The sequence below is a fragment of the Uloborus diversus genome, chromosome 1 (assembly GCF_026930045.1).
Source record: "Uloborus diversus isolate 005 chromosome 1, Udiv.v.3.1, whole genome shotgun sequence".
NCBI lineage: Eukaryota > Metazoa > Arthropoda > Arachnida > Araneae > Uloboridae > Uloborus > Uloborus diversus.
The window spans coordinates 263,408,789-263,424,226 of NC_072731.1; the positions used below are offsets into that span (position 1 = coordinate 263,408,789).

The 15,438-nt window shown below is 33.6% G+C and overlaps 1 long non-coding RNA gene across 1 annotated transcript; it reads right to left on the reverse strand.

Annotated features, from left to right (window-relative positions):
- Positions 1–3,634: 3,634 nt before the first annotated feature.
- On the reverse strand, positions 3,635–9,721 carry LOC129227374 (uncharacterized). The gene is made up of 3 exons (XR_008580832.1): positions 9,521–9,721; positions 7,331–7,404; positions 3,635–4,128 (listed from the first exon to the last, which is right to left on the reverse strand). It is a non-coding gene; the product is annotated as an uncharacterized LOC129227374 (long non-coding RNA).
- Between the last annotated feature and the right edge of the window lie 5,717 nt (positions 9,722–15,438).

Genomic DNA, 15,438 nt, shown 5'->3' on the forward strand with positions numbered 1-15,438 from the left:
GAAATCTTCAAACTTCAACTATCAACTATCGAAGGGACCTCTGGCCCTCAAACAATGAAGGACTGCGTGCCAGGCGCCTTGCCTTCAGAAGACAACACAATAGATGGTGGTGTGTTCGAGAATTTAGAACTAGGCCAGGAGCCGAATAACTTCCTGGTCTGCCCCCCCCCCCAGAGGTATCGTTTCACTTGGAGGACATTGTGACCACGAGCATATTTAACGTCGCCCAGTCACCATTAATGACGACGGTATCTTCAGACTTGATCTGTATTATACACAGAAGAGAAGTTCATATTTTTTAATAAATTTCATGCAATGAACACAAGGATATAACATTCTAAAATCATTTGTAGGGCAATAATTGATACTTCAACAATTCATACGTCTTGTGGAACAATTGATACGTCTGTTACCGTGCAATTGCCCTATTCTAAGTTCATCATTGAATTGAAAAATTTCAATTCTGAGAGTAATCTGATCCAATAAAATCATTTTAAATGCAAAGGCACTAATATCAGAAGATGAAATTTAATGCACGATGATATGTTTCTCAAATCATAGCAAAAGGTAGGAAAATTAAATTTTATATTAAATGGTTCAAATTTTATTCACTTGTGTATGTATTGAATATTCAACAATTTTTCAAATGCTGTTCACTTTTTTAAAATTTTTCATTGTAACCATTGAATATTTTACAGGAGTAGGTTACAGTATCACGGTCAATACTGCTGTCGTCCTGATCTACTACAGTGTTTTGCAAATGTACGGATTGTTTTACTTGTGTCAGTCATTTACATCCATTATGCCTTGGAGCGATTGCTTTTCCTGGTGGGGTGCAGATAGTAATTGTTATCAGTCTGGGCCATACGTGAGTCTATTTTCATTGTTCTCATCTTTTGAACCTTTTATAAGTTGCACTCATAGGTATGAACATATGCGCAAATAAGTTGAAAATTTTTGAGCAATCACGATTGCTTATTATTCTCACTTGACTGTTTTTGGCGTTACGGTGATTTTATTTTCCCACCGCCTCCCTCTGCCAGCACCGCCGTTCATCTGCCTCACGATGTTGCTCCTCTAGCGAAAACAGTCTTCAGGTTGCGTCCATATCCTACACACACACGCATGCATCCACACACACACATACCCCCACATACACACATACACACTCATATCTGCACACAGACACAAACACACGCCTACACACACATACACGCCTGCACACAGACACAAACACACGCGCCTACACACTCACACTCACACATCCCACACACATACATATATATACACACACATACCCACATACACACACACATGCCTGCACACAGACACAAACACAAACGCCTACATACACGCATACCCACACACACACACACACACACACACACACACACACACACACACACATGCCTGCACACACGCAAAAAAACACGTGATTGTGAAAAAAATTAATTTGAATTCAAGATGTCAGAATTCAAATTAATTAATTTTTTAAAAAGTATTTTCTGCAATGATTTCTATAAAAAATGTTTTAAGCAAACTGTTCACTTTATTTCACAGGTGGCATTTTGTGACGATGTCGAGGTCAAGAGTATGGCGTGTACAAACGCTACTCAGAGCTCCTCGGAACAATTTTGGAAGTAAGTTACTTTCTTCAAAAATCATTCTTAAATTCAAGTCAATTAAGTACAGTGGGCTCTCTGTTTAACGACGCTCTATTTAACGACGGCTTTTCACGGTCCCAAATGGTCCACTGCAGTGTTAAAAGCAGTCTATTTAAGGACGTTTTCTACTTAAGACGATTTTTTTTTGCGGTCCCTTGAAAGTCTTTAAACAGAGAGTCAACTGTAGTAACTTTTACTCTCAGTTAAGGAAACGATTTATTTAGAATGTGCGAAAAGTACAGCTATACATTAAAAAAAGTTTATTTGCTGAAGCTACATCAAAGATTTAGCTTCAGCAAATAAGAGGGGAGAAATATATTTATGTTTTGTAATTTCTTTTACTTTTATTTTTATTTTATATGTGAAATGCATATTTGTAAAAAAAAAATATTTCCCTGATTGAAAAAAAAGAATTGAATTGAAAGGTGTTTACTTCGGCTACAAAATACCGTATTACCCGCATTATCCGGCATGCCGCAAGATTAGGGGGTCACCAGGTTTTCAATTACACTTCCCTGGTAATTTCCGGCATGCCGGAAAAATCGAGGTTAGGAAAAAAATAGTATAAAAAATATATGTTCAGCTTAGAAATGAATATAAGTTCTATACATATCTTATTAGCATTAATAAACAGTTTAATTCTGTAAAAATATTTACTAACAATGTCATTTGTTATTTGAACAAGAAAAATACTGTTTAATAACGAATAATTTTATAAAGATTAAATTAGAACTAAGTAAGCAAATATTTAAGCATTATGTTACCGCCCCTAAACCACTTCTAAAGAATTAACCATACACTGTTAGAAATTTCATCGTAAAATTACGGTGAAATAACCGGCAGCAGTGTGTCCGTCTGATTAACCGTAAAGTTTACGGTTAGGGTTGATACTTCACATTTACGGGTTCAAAACCATTTTCAACTAAAATGGTTAAAAAACCGTAAACATGTAATTTTACGGTTTCTAACCGTATACAGCTAGTACGGTGAAAAACCGTAAAAACCACAATTTACGGTTTTGTAACCATATTCAAAAAATACGGAGAAAAACCGTAAATACAACATTTTACGGGTTTGTAACCATATTCCACTAGTACGTCAAAAAAACCGTAAAGATACCACAACGTAACATTTTACGGTTTTGTTACCATATAGGACTAGTATGTTGATGGACCGTAACTATACCACTTTACGGTATTGTGACCACATATGATTAGCACGTGGAAAAACTCTTAATGAAACACTTTTTGTAACCATTTAAAATGTGCACAGGCACCTAATTACTAGTATTCACAGTAATTTAACCCATTTGGTCAGGTTTTATAGTATGTTAATTAAATGAATGGATCTCTTTAGTCTATAAATTATAAATACAGGTAAGAAATTAATTCAAGAGAAAGAGTTTCCTTTTAGAATTAAGGCTTACCATTTCAACTGTAACAGTTACGGAATATTAAAAATAAAGGCATTAAGAGAATATTTTAATTGACTTCAATTTTTTAAAAATCAATAAGTAAAAACCCAATAGATACACTACACAGTACTTACATGTTGTTACACAATGTACAAGATTGATTATCAGTATTTTTTAATGTATAATTAGAGCTGTGGTTATATTCAATAAAAAGTGATTGAAATATGCACTAAAACTATGAAAATATGCAGCAAAAATGAAAAAACAAGCAATATTTTAAAAAATGCTCAGAAAACTTGTTACTTCTGAACTAAAACGATTGGATCTTTCCAATCATTCACACAAAAAATGGTAAGCAATGGTTCTTCAAGGTCAGCTTCTACGAGACATGGCGAAACAAAAATTAGTTCTTAAATTTTTCTATGAGACATGGCGAAACAAAAATTACTTCTTAAATTTTTTTTTCAAAGATAAAAAAGGACCTAAAATCAAGTAAAAAACCCAGCAATAAACATTTATGCATTCAAGTGCACTAACATGAAAAAAAAAAAAAAAAAGAAGCAAGAATCTGCAATTGCATATGCATTTGAATGTACTACTATGGGAAGGTATACCTGCAGAAATGATTTTTTGAGCTATGTGAAAAAATAATTTTTGAATTCCATACCAGCATTAGGGAAATGCTGAAATTTTACATTTTACTCGAGCTCTATTTTTCGAGTTCCAACCAAATAAGCAAGCTTGTACAAAAAAAAAAAAAAAAACTTAAGTACAGTAGATGACAATAATGTAAAATTTGCTGGTACTGAGTTTTACCTCCCAAATGACAGTTTAATCCAAGCTCTCTATTATTGAAAATATTTTAAACACAGAAAAAATAAGAAACCTTACGTGGAGATCTTGTTTATTTTAGAATTTGAGCAATACAAAATAATTCACAAATACATATATACAACATAACAAATGTATTACAAATCGCAACATTTACAAATAATAAAAATCATCTTTTATGTCTTGGACCCAGGCATTGGATTTATTTCCACAAGGCACCTGAAACATAGATTAAAATTAGCCATGTAAAACACAAGCCTAATATTATGATATTCTGAAACTACAAAATCAGTTTCTGTTAACATTAAATTAAATGCAACAGCAAAATCACTTTTCATCTTTTCCAATATTTACCTCAATACACAATAGAACATACTGGTTCGTTAGGAAGAACGTAGCAAATTAAATATGCTTTCTTAAGGCATAACTTACAAGTTAAAATACATCTGCAGCATTATTAAAAAATTCAGTTGCATTTAAAGCACATTAAAGCTAATCAAATAAAGTACATTCATTATATGTACAGTTTAACTCTCTTAATATGAAATCACGGCAAAAATGAACGTTTTATTTGTTAAGTTTGGTTTGCTATCTAATTACAATGAAAATTTCACGCATAATGCGTAATTGCAAGTCTCGGCTAAGACGAACAAAAATTCCTGACCTCTTACTAAAAACCTTTGTGGTTGAATACTGTAGTATCCTTTTCTAGAAATTATTCATTACTTCGTTTGGTAGTAGAAGTCCCATCGTGTATCAAGAAAATATAGATTATTTTGCATAGAAAATACAGTCCGTACATTTGTTGACCTGCAGAAATTGCAATTTATACGGAGATAAAATTGTTCATCTTCCATTGCGGATTACAACCTATTCCGTGATTTTCGATACCATCTTCCTTTTTCAATATTTTCCAAATATATTCAGAAATAAATATCTCGTTTCTTATAAATGAATGTGCTAAATGTACAATTCGTGCAGCAATATTTTTTAAATGTAGAGCAGCATTTCTTCATGTATTTTTTCCCCCACAGAATCACTCATTCACAGTAGTTACGAATAACTGCTAATACAAACGAATTCATAGCTTTTTGATACTTCATATTAACCGAGTTCAACTGTATATACAAAAAAAAAGTTTGCTATGCAATTTTTTTCTGAGAAAAATAATAAAGCCTCAGACTTTATTTTTCACCTTGCTTGCAAAAAATAATTTTAAAAATTGGAAAATATACTAAATAGAACAAATAAAAATTAATAAAATTTCCTCTTAACTATTCATCAAAAAAAAAATCCTATAACAGATCTTTTATTCTGCTAAAAAAACAAAGCCCTCACTTTGTGAAATTTAAATACTAACCTTACAACAAACTTTTTTGTCCTTTGTTTGAAGAGTATACAACTGTAACTGACACCATTAATTCCTCTTTTAAGTCCACAAGGATATTCTATAAAATGCCCAATAACTTCAAATGACAAAGCAAGAAAAATCTCGAATAATTTATGAAGTAATTTCATTTCAGATCCTTAACTTTGTTACCAAGACTTTTTAAGCCATTGAAAAAAGCTCTCTCTCACTCCCCCCCCCCCCCCCCCCCCCCCCCCCAACATTTTTGAAAACAACATTTAAACAGTGATCCAACTTTTTCCCAATGGTTTTAAAACTTGGATTTTGAATTTTTAAAACTGATTTTACATATTCAAATTTTTGGCATTATTTGCAATAATATATAAAAGTAACATTAATCACTATAAAAACAAAATTGCTACTTGGATAGAATGTTATTAGATTTGTTATTAGATTTATATAATATCCTAAAGAGTTAGCCTATTCAATTGAAGAATTATTTTTAGTTTTACCTTGAATGATTTTTTTCAAATGTAAAAATAACTGCTTTTTAATGCAAAAAAAAAAAAAAAGCAAACTCCTGTATAAAGTTAAATTGGCTTTGTCACAGATATAATTCAAATTACGGATGCACCGAAGATTCAGTTTGGTCGACTGTACTTTAATATTCAGCAACGGAATACTGAAAAAATTTAATATTTGACAAATGGAGACCAAAAACATATTTTTTGAAACAATGAATGAAAATTATAGTATGCAAATTCTTATTAATAGTAGTATTATCACACTGAAAGTAAATTTAATGCAAGAGAAAATACTAAGCTCAAGTTGTATTGCTTTTTCAATTTTTCTTAAATCTTATCACACACCTCATTAACCTTACCAAGGACGTGCCCAGAAATTTTGGGGCCCGTCACAAATGATTTTTTCTGGCCCTCCTCCATATTGTTTACTCTTATGTCCCCTACACATATTTCATCTCTCATTTTAAAAATCTCAGGCACCCTTCATGCTCAGGCTAACAGGTGTTTCTCTCTCTCCTCCCCCTGTGCATGCCCCTGAACCTTACTCTATTACTAAATCCATAAAATACACCGCCAGCTCAGTCATTCCATTTGCGGACTGCAGTTTCGTGCTGATTAGCACTCATCAGCCCAGAATAGGAAGGGACTGAGCTGGAGATGGAAAACCCCCTTAAGGAAGCCGAGAGTGTCAAACACTTCTTTTATATGAGCTACCAGTTTGTTTGGCACTCTTGGCTCTCTTAAGTTGTTTTCCACCTCCAGCGCAGTCACTTCCTAATCTGGGCTCATGAGTGCTAATCAGCACGAAACTACAACCCTCGAATGGAATGACTGAGCTGGTGGTGTATTTTATGTATTTCTGCCTTAGCTCTGGCTCTAGGGCAGTAATTTACTGAAAATTACTAAATAATTTAAAAACAAAACAATAACCAGAAAAATAACTCAGAATATTAAGTTTTTATAAAAATGTTAAAATAACATTTTAACTATATTCAGTTGATACTCAGTATACTGCCTATTCGGCAGATAAACCAGATATTTGATTCGGCTAATTATTTCAGTATTCTACCATCAAATAGCAAACAAATGTAAATATCTGACAATTGGTAAACAAACACATCTTTCTCTATGGAATGAAGGAAAGTTACAGCAGTTGAAAACCATAGCCAAACTACTATTATCAAATTCAAAGTAATTTTTCTGTAATAGAAAAGCCTCAAATGTTAAATTAAAATTTTATTTTTGCTTTTTAATTTTGCTTAAATTTTACGGCACATTACATCAACCCTACTATCAAACTCATTTAAATATGAAACAGTAACCAGAAAAAAAAACTTCATAATATTAAGTGTTTAAAAATATATAATTTCAAAAATTAATCAAATAGGTGATTAATAATATATAACAACGAAACACTTGGATATTAACTTTTCAATATTTTAATTCAAAGATTAATAATACCAAATTTTTAGGCATTCTACAAGATTGTCAAACAGATGTCCAGAAAGAGACTAATTGGAAACAAAAAATAAATGAAAATACTTAGTACCTCTTAAAGTTTGCAAATGCATCATTGATGAGTTTTTCCCAATGCCATCAACTGTCCACAAATTCTTAGGATGTCTATTAGGTGAAAAGAAAAACACTAGTAAGTCACGTAAGGATTAAAAACATACTTTAATTATTTATATCATAAGCATATTTTTCATAATTTTAAAATGCTTCATCTGTTTGTAATACAAATACAAAAGAAAAATTAGATAGCAAAACTGATTTTTAATAATTCTTTTTTTTAATTACTTTTTTAACTGTGCATACACAGCTCTCATGGCATTGCTCGGAGTCATGAGATTTTGAAAATTATAGGACATTAATTATAAGTATTTAGTTTTTTACACTTACTTTCTCATAAAGTATGGGGGAATGGGGGCCCATCAACCAAACTGACAAGGGGACCCCCCTTTAACTCTTGGCGGCCCTGCCTGCAGACAAGCCGAATATTCTGTTCGGCCAATTACTTAAAAACAACAGAGCCTCGTAATTTGAAGATGCTTAAAAGCAATTACTGCTAAAATGAAATACATTTAAAGACGTAATTGCTCTTCTGTTTGCTGTTGACTGTCATTTGGATCAGTGATGTTCCTACCAATTTTTCTGAGGGTATACTCCCAGTAATCCATTACACACAAAATGAGTAAGCGTTACATAAATAATGTGTCACAATATGAAAATTTTTGAAGCTTGAGATTGGGAAGTATTTATAAAATGGACGAAGTTATTTATGAAACGAACGAACTCTTTTATGCGAGTTTTTTAATGTGGTCCCTATCCACCACAAAAAGAGGTGAGGATGTATTTATCAATTTATACTCATCTTAAAAGGGTAAATATTTTTCAGTGTTATTAACTTATAACTGCGTTGGTTTTTGCAATGGGAACGACAAAAGAAATTAGAGTTAGTGGAAATGTTTTGACAAAATATAAATGCCCCCCCCCCCATTGTTGGCCAAAAAAATATGAATTTATATCTTACGTCAATAATTGTACTTACCAGTGTTTCTGCTTGCAGTTGCATTAATTCTAAATTTTTTCATTTCAAACTAAATTTGGAATTTAATTTGCAATTGCAGGTGAAACGCATTGAGGCATTTAGAAAGAAACACCTTCCCCATAGTTTGCCTTATGGAAAGCTATTCATTAACTTTGGATGTTTTAGCATTTCGCTAAAGCTTTTTTTTCACATTTTAGCTTTTTTGCTAAAAAGTTTTGAACTCGGCTTAAACTCTAGTTCTGACTTAATTTATTCGAAAATTTTCTCTGCAAAAATATTGGGAAAGCTAAACAATATTATTCGATTAAGCTGGGAACTTGAACACTTGCGTCTAAGTGGAAATATTTGGTTCCGGGAGGATTTTTTAAATTCGTATAAGTGGGGGTTTTAGTTTATCCGTTACCTAATAACTTATTTCTTAAATCTTACGACACATAACATTAACCTTACTCTTACTTACTCATTTATACATAAAACAGAAAAAGTAAAAAAATAAGACATCATGATATTAAGTGGTCATAAATATGAAAAGTCAGCTTATTACTGATTTTTCATACTTCAAATATCTAAAAGTTGATTTACAATATAATAAATACTGCTAAAAAGCAATCTAATTTAATTAATCACAGTGATCCAAGTTTAATAATAGTCATGGTGCAGAAACATTTGGTTTCCTGCAAGATTTATTTACATAACATTACCATGATTGTACGCTGTAAAATCATACATCTGAAGCAGTAGATTTTCAAATAAATAAAGGAATTTAAATTTGTGCAGAATTGCAGATAAACTAACCAAATTCGACACATATCATACTACATATGCAATATGGAAGACAATTTTCAACCGTATACGATTGTAATTCTCGGCCAAATACTCAGTATTTCGCAAAATATGGTACAATTCCTAAAAGATAATTGTTTTTTGCAACTTGAACAGTATTTTCCCTGGAAGGGATAATAAACTCAGGGAAATAGAGAGGGAAGAGTCGAAGTTTCAAATTTACTACTGTAAATGCATTCAACATTGCTTACGTATATGTATAATCTAAAGTAAGAAAAGAATAGGTGCAGTGGCACTCATTGATATGTTATAAGTGCGTTTCAGCTCTTAAAATAAGTGTTAGTAGAGATAACATTAAGTACACAACAAATAACTAAAAATCTAATAAATGAAAAATGTATTTACCTTTCCAATAGAGGCCGCCATGTTTGCTATCATCACCCTCGCTTTTCCATTTCCGGAAGATGGCGTTGCGCGCGCTGAATTCCTATTGGCTGTCAGTCGATCCGATTGGCTAAACTTTACGGTGAAATAACCGCTTTCTCAAAATACGGTGAAAATACTGTTTTTCTTTCGATTAATGGTTTGAAAACCATCTTTTTTATGGTTATTTGACTGTTGAGGCTGAATACGGTAAAATGACAATAAAATAAACTGTTATTTAACCATTTTTTCAGTGAAATTTTTAACAGTGTAGCTATTCAATAAATAAAAATTAAACTTACCTTTCTAAGAAGAACCTAAAATACTTTATTAAAAAAAATTATGAACAAGTCGCAGTAACGATGATTGCTTCTGAATTGATTACTTTATTGGCATATAATTAAATCCGTTAAAAATGACCTGCCATAAATAACAAGCGCATATTTACGCAATACACATTTTTTTTTTGAAAGGGTACTTTCTGGACTTTTTTTTCCCTCACAGTGGTTTGCTTTTTGATTGGAACTGAATGGGGAAATATAGTTTTGTTTTGTTGCAAAATAAACCTCAAATTATCCGGCATGCCCGAAAATTTGAATTTCCCGGCATGCTGGTCAACCTCACTTTTTTCCGGCAAGCCGGATAATGCGGGGTAATACGGTAATATTGTCCAGTAGTCACAAGTAATATTTGGAACAAGTTTTACTTGGAATCGTAACTTGGAGGACTTAGTGACTCAGACATATTTAACATGCATCCGTCACTAAAATCGTTCACTTTGAACATACAACCAGGGGCGGATACAGAAATAATTTTTGGAGGGAGCCCAGGAAATTGAAAAGCCCCCCCCCCCCTTCCCTGATACAATGATTCATAAAAAAGTGTTCATCATTTCATTTTCAAGCAACTTGTGAAGCCCAGTCCACGAAGAATAGCGGCTGTTATCAAAGCTAAAGGTGGACCAACACATTATTAGGTGGGTGTCTCTAATTTTTAGGCCACTGAGTGTACTTTTAAGTACATAAATATTTTTCACTAATATACTTTGAATGTGGACGTAAACGTCTTTCACCAGGGCGGTCATTCCAAGCTCGTCAGCTTGCGAGACCGAGATTCTCGCTCACGTGATCGGTTGTGACGTATAAATGTCGCAAAATAGCATTCTAATCTACTCGAACCTAGCCGCAAGATAAGTTCGATTAGATTAGCATGCTACTTTGCAACATTTCTACGTCACAACCGATCACGTGAGCGAGAATCTCGATCTCGCAAATTGACGAGCTTGGAATGACCGCCCAGTTACTAAACTGTATGTAATTTCGCCGAGATGCTATAAGATAATCGGTTTTAATTAGGATCATTGTAATAATGGTTATAACACGAGGTCAAGGTTATTGAACAAACCCATATTTGAGTTTTTATAAATTAATTTTTATTTTAACTATAAAATAACATGTAGTTGAGAAAATCATAGCTTCATAATATACATGTTTTATCAAAGAATTCAGAAACTATTTCTTTGCGAATTTTAAAGTAGTTGCTGATTCGTTTTTAATGCCATGGTACAGTTGAGATAACATTTTATAGGTTTTTTCAAAAAAGTACCATGTGATTTCTTTCATTTTGCATTTTTCATAAGCTAAAAGAGGCATCGATTATTTCGCAAAAACAGCTTCCTGGATCGAAATGACTCTTTTAGGCACTTTCACATTTTTTTTAAAAATGATAATTATTAATTCCCTAAATGAAGAATTAATGGACGAATCGCGATATTAAGTTCCCTTGAATTCGGAACCAGTGACTCGAATGTATTCTACCACTCTGACCACTGATTTCAGCATTACTTCTTTAGCAATCAAAAATACTTTTACTCAAATATGCATTTGTGTTTTATGTTCTCTTTAAATTACTGTAAAAAAGCTTCTTTATATTATTGAGAAGTCGATTCAGAAATAATATATGAAAATAGGTAAATTATTTTATTCCTTTGGGAGGGGCCCGGGGCTTCCCCCCCCTTAAAATTCGCTTGTGCATACGACTCTCCAGTTATCACAACGTTTAACTGAGCCAGCACGCTGTGTCGAAAGAATAAAAGCAAATGAGGCAGTGAGAAGCGAAGGGATGCAAGTGGGCATTTTGAAGTTTTGAGTAAATGCGTTTAGAGATCAGATCCTAGGTAGGCTTTCATTGAATTTTTTTTCTAAATCGTGCTGTACAGCAGCCACTACCACGGCTACTAGTACCATCGCTTGCCCCAAGACAGAGGAGAGGTTCACCTACCATGCGTACCTGCCAACCTCCGAGAAAAAAAATCCGGAAGATTTTTTTATTTTTATCCACAAGATTTTAACGCAAAATAAAATCAAACAGCACCCCTATCCTCTTTACATTCAACAATATATTAGTTACAAATTTCAAATCAATTGAACTTACTTTCGTTTAGTAAATATTACTTTTATTGCTTTCTTTAAAAGTTTAGAAATAACATTTGGTACTCATTTTAAAACCAGAACAAAGCACAAACAGCTCGAACTGAGAGAACGAGAAGATAATCGGCGCCGAAGTTGAGCCCCTAGTTGCCAGGTGCGACGCTTGCTTTGATTGGATCCCGATGAAGTCATGCGCTGTATCACTCCGTGACGTCATAATCTTGCCTCACTTCTTCTCGTGCCATTCTCCTGCGGCAAACTTTCCTTGGCTACTTGGCCTAAAACGCGGTGCCGCTTTCCACAAAAGAATCGTTAGCGCCAAAATTGGCGAGATACAATTTTTTTCCTACAAAACGTGAAAAATCCGGAAGATTTTGCTCATAACCGGAAAAACGGAAAAGGACATAAAAATCCGTAAAACTTCCGGGAAATCCGGAAGGCTTGGCAGGTATGCATGTGTACTGGTTATCTCCAATTTTTTAATTTTGCCACTTGCATCCCTTTGCTTCTCACTGCCTCAAATGTAATCTCATAGGGCAAGCGATAAGAGCTACATTTGGTATGACGTTGTTTTTTAATTTCCATTTATAAGAATGAGTATCAATAATAATAATAATAAAGCTATTTTTCCTCGTTTCTGCTCAGCATGTTGAAAGTTTGAGTAGCCTGATGATGTTTTTGTAATTTCTGTACCTCAAAACTAGCGAAAGTCACATTATCACTGCATTGCAGGAGAGAGTAAAAACGTTTGTCTGGTGCATATAAAGTTTGAGACTCGTGCTCTCACAACACTACTAAATAGTTAAACTGGAATATCTATGTACTATTAAAACCTGTGTGCGTCTGCCTGTGTGACTGTAATCCTATCTCCTCTATACTGTTAATGTCTTCCAAGTCAATACTGGTACCGTTGGATACAGGACATCCACTGAAAGTGTATCACCACAGTAAATCTTAAGGATTTGGACATCCGGGATGTTCTGAAGACATCCAGGATTAAAATCTTTAAATAATCTATTGTCACCCGCCGCAAGTGGCGAACGGGGGGGGGGGGGGGGGGGGTTGGTGAGCGAAGCGAGCAGGGGTGGTTTTTAATTCATAATGAAATTTCATTGTTATGAGTCAATGCGGAATAAGACTTCGCGTACAGTACAGTAATAATCCGGAAAACGCTACTTTTGGACTTTCGCTAGTCTATTTGAGGTACAGATTTGGTTTTTGGTAGACTTGATTCATGTACAAAGTTTCTTGCCAAAACACAGAATACATGAAATACACCACCAGCTCAGTCATTTCCTCAGTCAGAAATGACTGGCCTGGCGGTGTATTTCATGTATTTCTGCTTTAGCCTTGGCTATTCGGCGTTAATTTACTGAATATAAAACACAGAATGTTTATTTTAGGAAATACGTTTTGGGCTTGAGTTCTGGAAGAGATCTTCAAACCATAAAATGGGATTTGGCTGTTCTTCTCCTAGCTGTATGGTGCATATCTTTTGTGTTTGTAATAGTAACGTACTATCGCGTGGCCTCAAGTCGTAGATGCAATGTTAAGGTACTTGATAATCTTATATAATTAAAAATTGAGCGTATATATCTATGTATGTACCTTGTATGTACCTATGTCCAAGTTTCTTCTCCCGAACGACAGTGAACTGACCATCGAACCAGGTATGGATGGATTCGTCATTTTCTCGTCTTTATGTTTCGCTATTTAACATAATCCTCCGATAATAATTAGCGGAGATATCAATTAACTAGTATGTTGTGGCCATCATGAAACTTTCTTCTATATATATATATATATATATATATATATATTATATATATATATATATATATATATATATATATATATATATATATATATATATATATATATATATATATATATATATATATACATATATATTTTTTTTTTTTTTTTTTACTTGATCCCTCCCCATGCTTGATGAGGAAGCAATATTCCCAACAAAAACAAAATTACACATGCAAACTTGACGACCATCCCAATGTCTGAATTATTGCAAAAGCAAAGCAATGAGCGAAAATTGAAAGTTATTTTAAAAGCCTTGCTTGAATTAATTACAAATATTTTATTTGTTAACAAACATAAGATGGCAACAGTTAAAAATTTTAAATCATTGAGATAATATTTCCTTAGACTAATAATAAGAGTAGACCGAGCTTTCTCATTCTTGCTGATGAAGAAAATTGGTTCATAGATGTATCATGTGACTAGTGGAAGGGCTTGGCGAAGACTTTGGCAGCATGGTTGCTAGATGGCAGCATTATCTACAGTTTGGCACTCGACATGTATTTTACGACAATGTGTTTTCATTAAAAAAACTTCCAGGTGCAGAGATTGAACTGTTTTTCTTTTAGTTATGCATTATTTTGACATTAGTAATAGTTTTTGATCAGTTTTCGGTAACTTTTATTTCATTTGGAACTGTCAGCGTTGGCGTGAACGAAATGGCGTAAACGTTTTGCGCTAATGCAAAAATGTGCTAATCGGTATCTTAAATTGAAACTGTAGGTAAAAATCTTACCGTTTGCTGATTCTTCTTGGTCGCTTGCATCTTTAATTGCTTATAGGGTTATTGAAATTGACTAAGGAAAATGCACAATACGATCTAAACGAAAAACTCACTATATTAACAAAATATTTACAACTTAGAATAACAAATTTACAAATCGGACTCCATAAAAGATCATTCTTCCGTGTTCCATCAATTCTATTTATTTTATTTCGAGCTGGCGTTGATCGTCTGCTACGATTAACGCCCGCTGTTGCTAGGATATCCACCAGTCACATGGTTTGGTTTATGAGCAGCAAAAGGGTTGCCATAGCTCGGTCTACTCTTATTATTAGTCTATGAATATTTCCGATCATTTCCATACAATTAAAATCACGAGAAATACGCAGACGACAATCTATTACGATTTATCTTTCTTATTGTTGCATTAATAAAAATATTTTTATTCGCAAAAAAAAAAAAAAAAAAAATCAACACCTCTTGGAGCGATCGGCGTCAAAATTGAACCAAAGCCTGTTCTCAAAATGGAAAAAAAGAACGGGTGATTGCGCTACCCCCCCTTTTTAGCTGTTGACACAAAAATAAAATCAGTTCTTATACCCACTAAGGGCTACTTGCCGATAAATTTTTCTTTCATTCCGTTCATTATTTCTTGAGATACAGCAGTCACAATTGACGACAAAAAACGTTCTATAGCTCAACCCCCGTTTGAGTTATTGACACCAAAATTGAATCAGCACCTGTTCCTGTTAATACCAACATATGGACCAAATTTTGTTTGATTCCGCCAGTTACTTCCTGAGGAATAGCAAGCACGCGTAACTCGAAAAACGTCCCATTGCTCCACCCCCCTTGGAGGAATTCGCGCCAAAAACTAATGGGCACAAGTTCACATAGGGGCACATATGTGTACTAAATTTCGTTCGATTTCA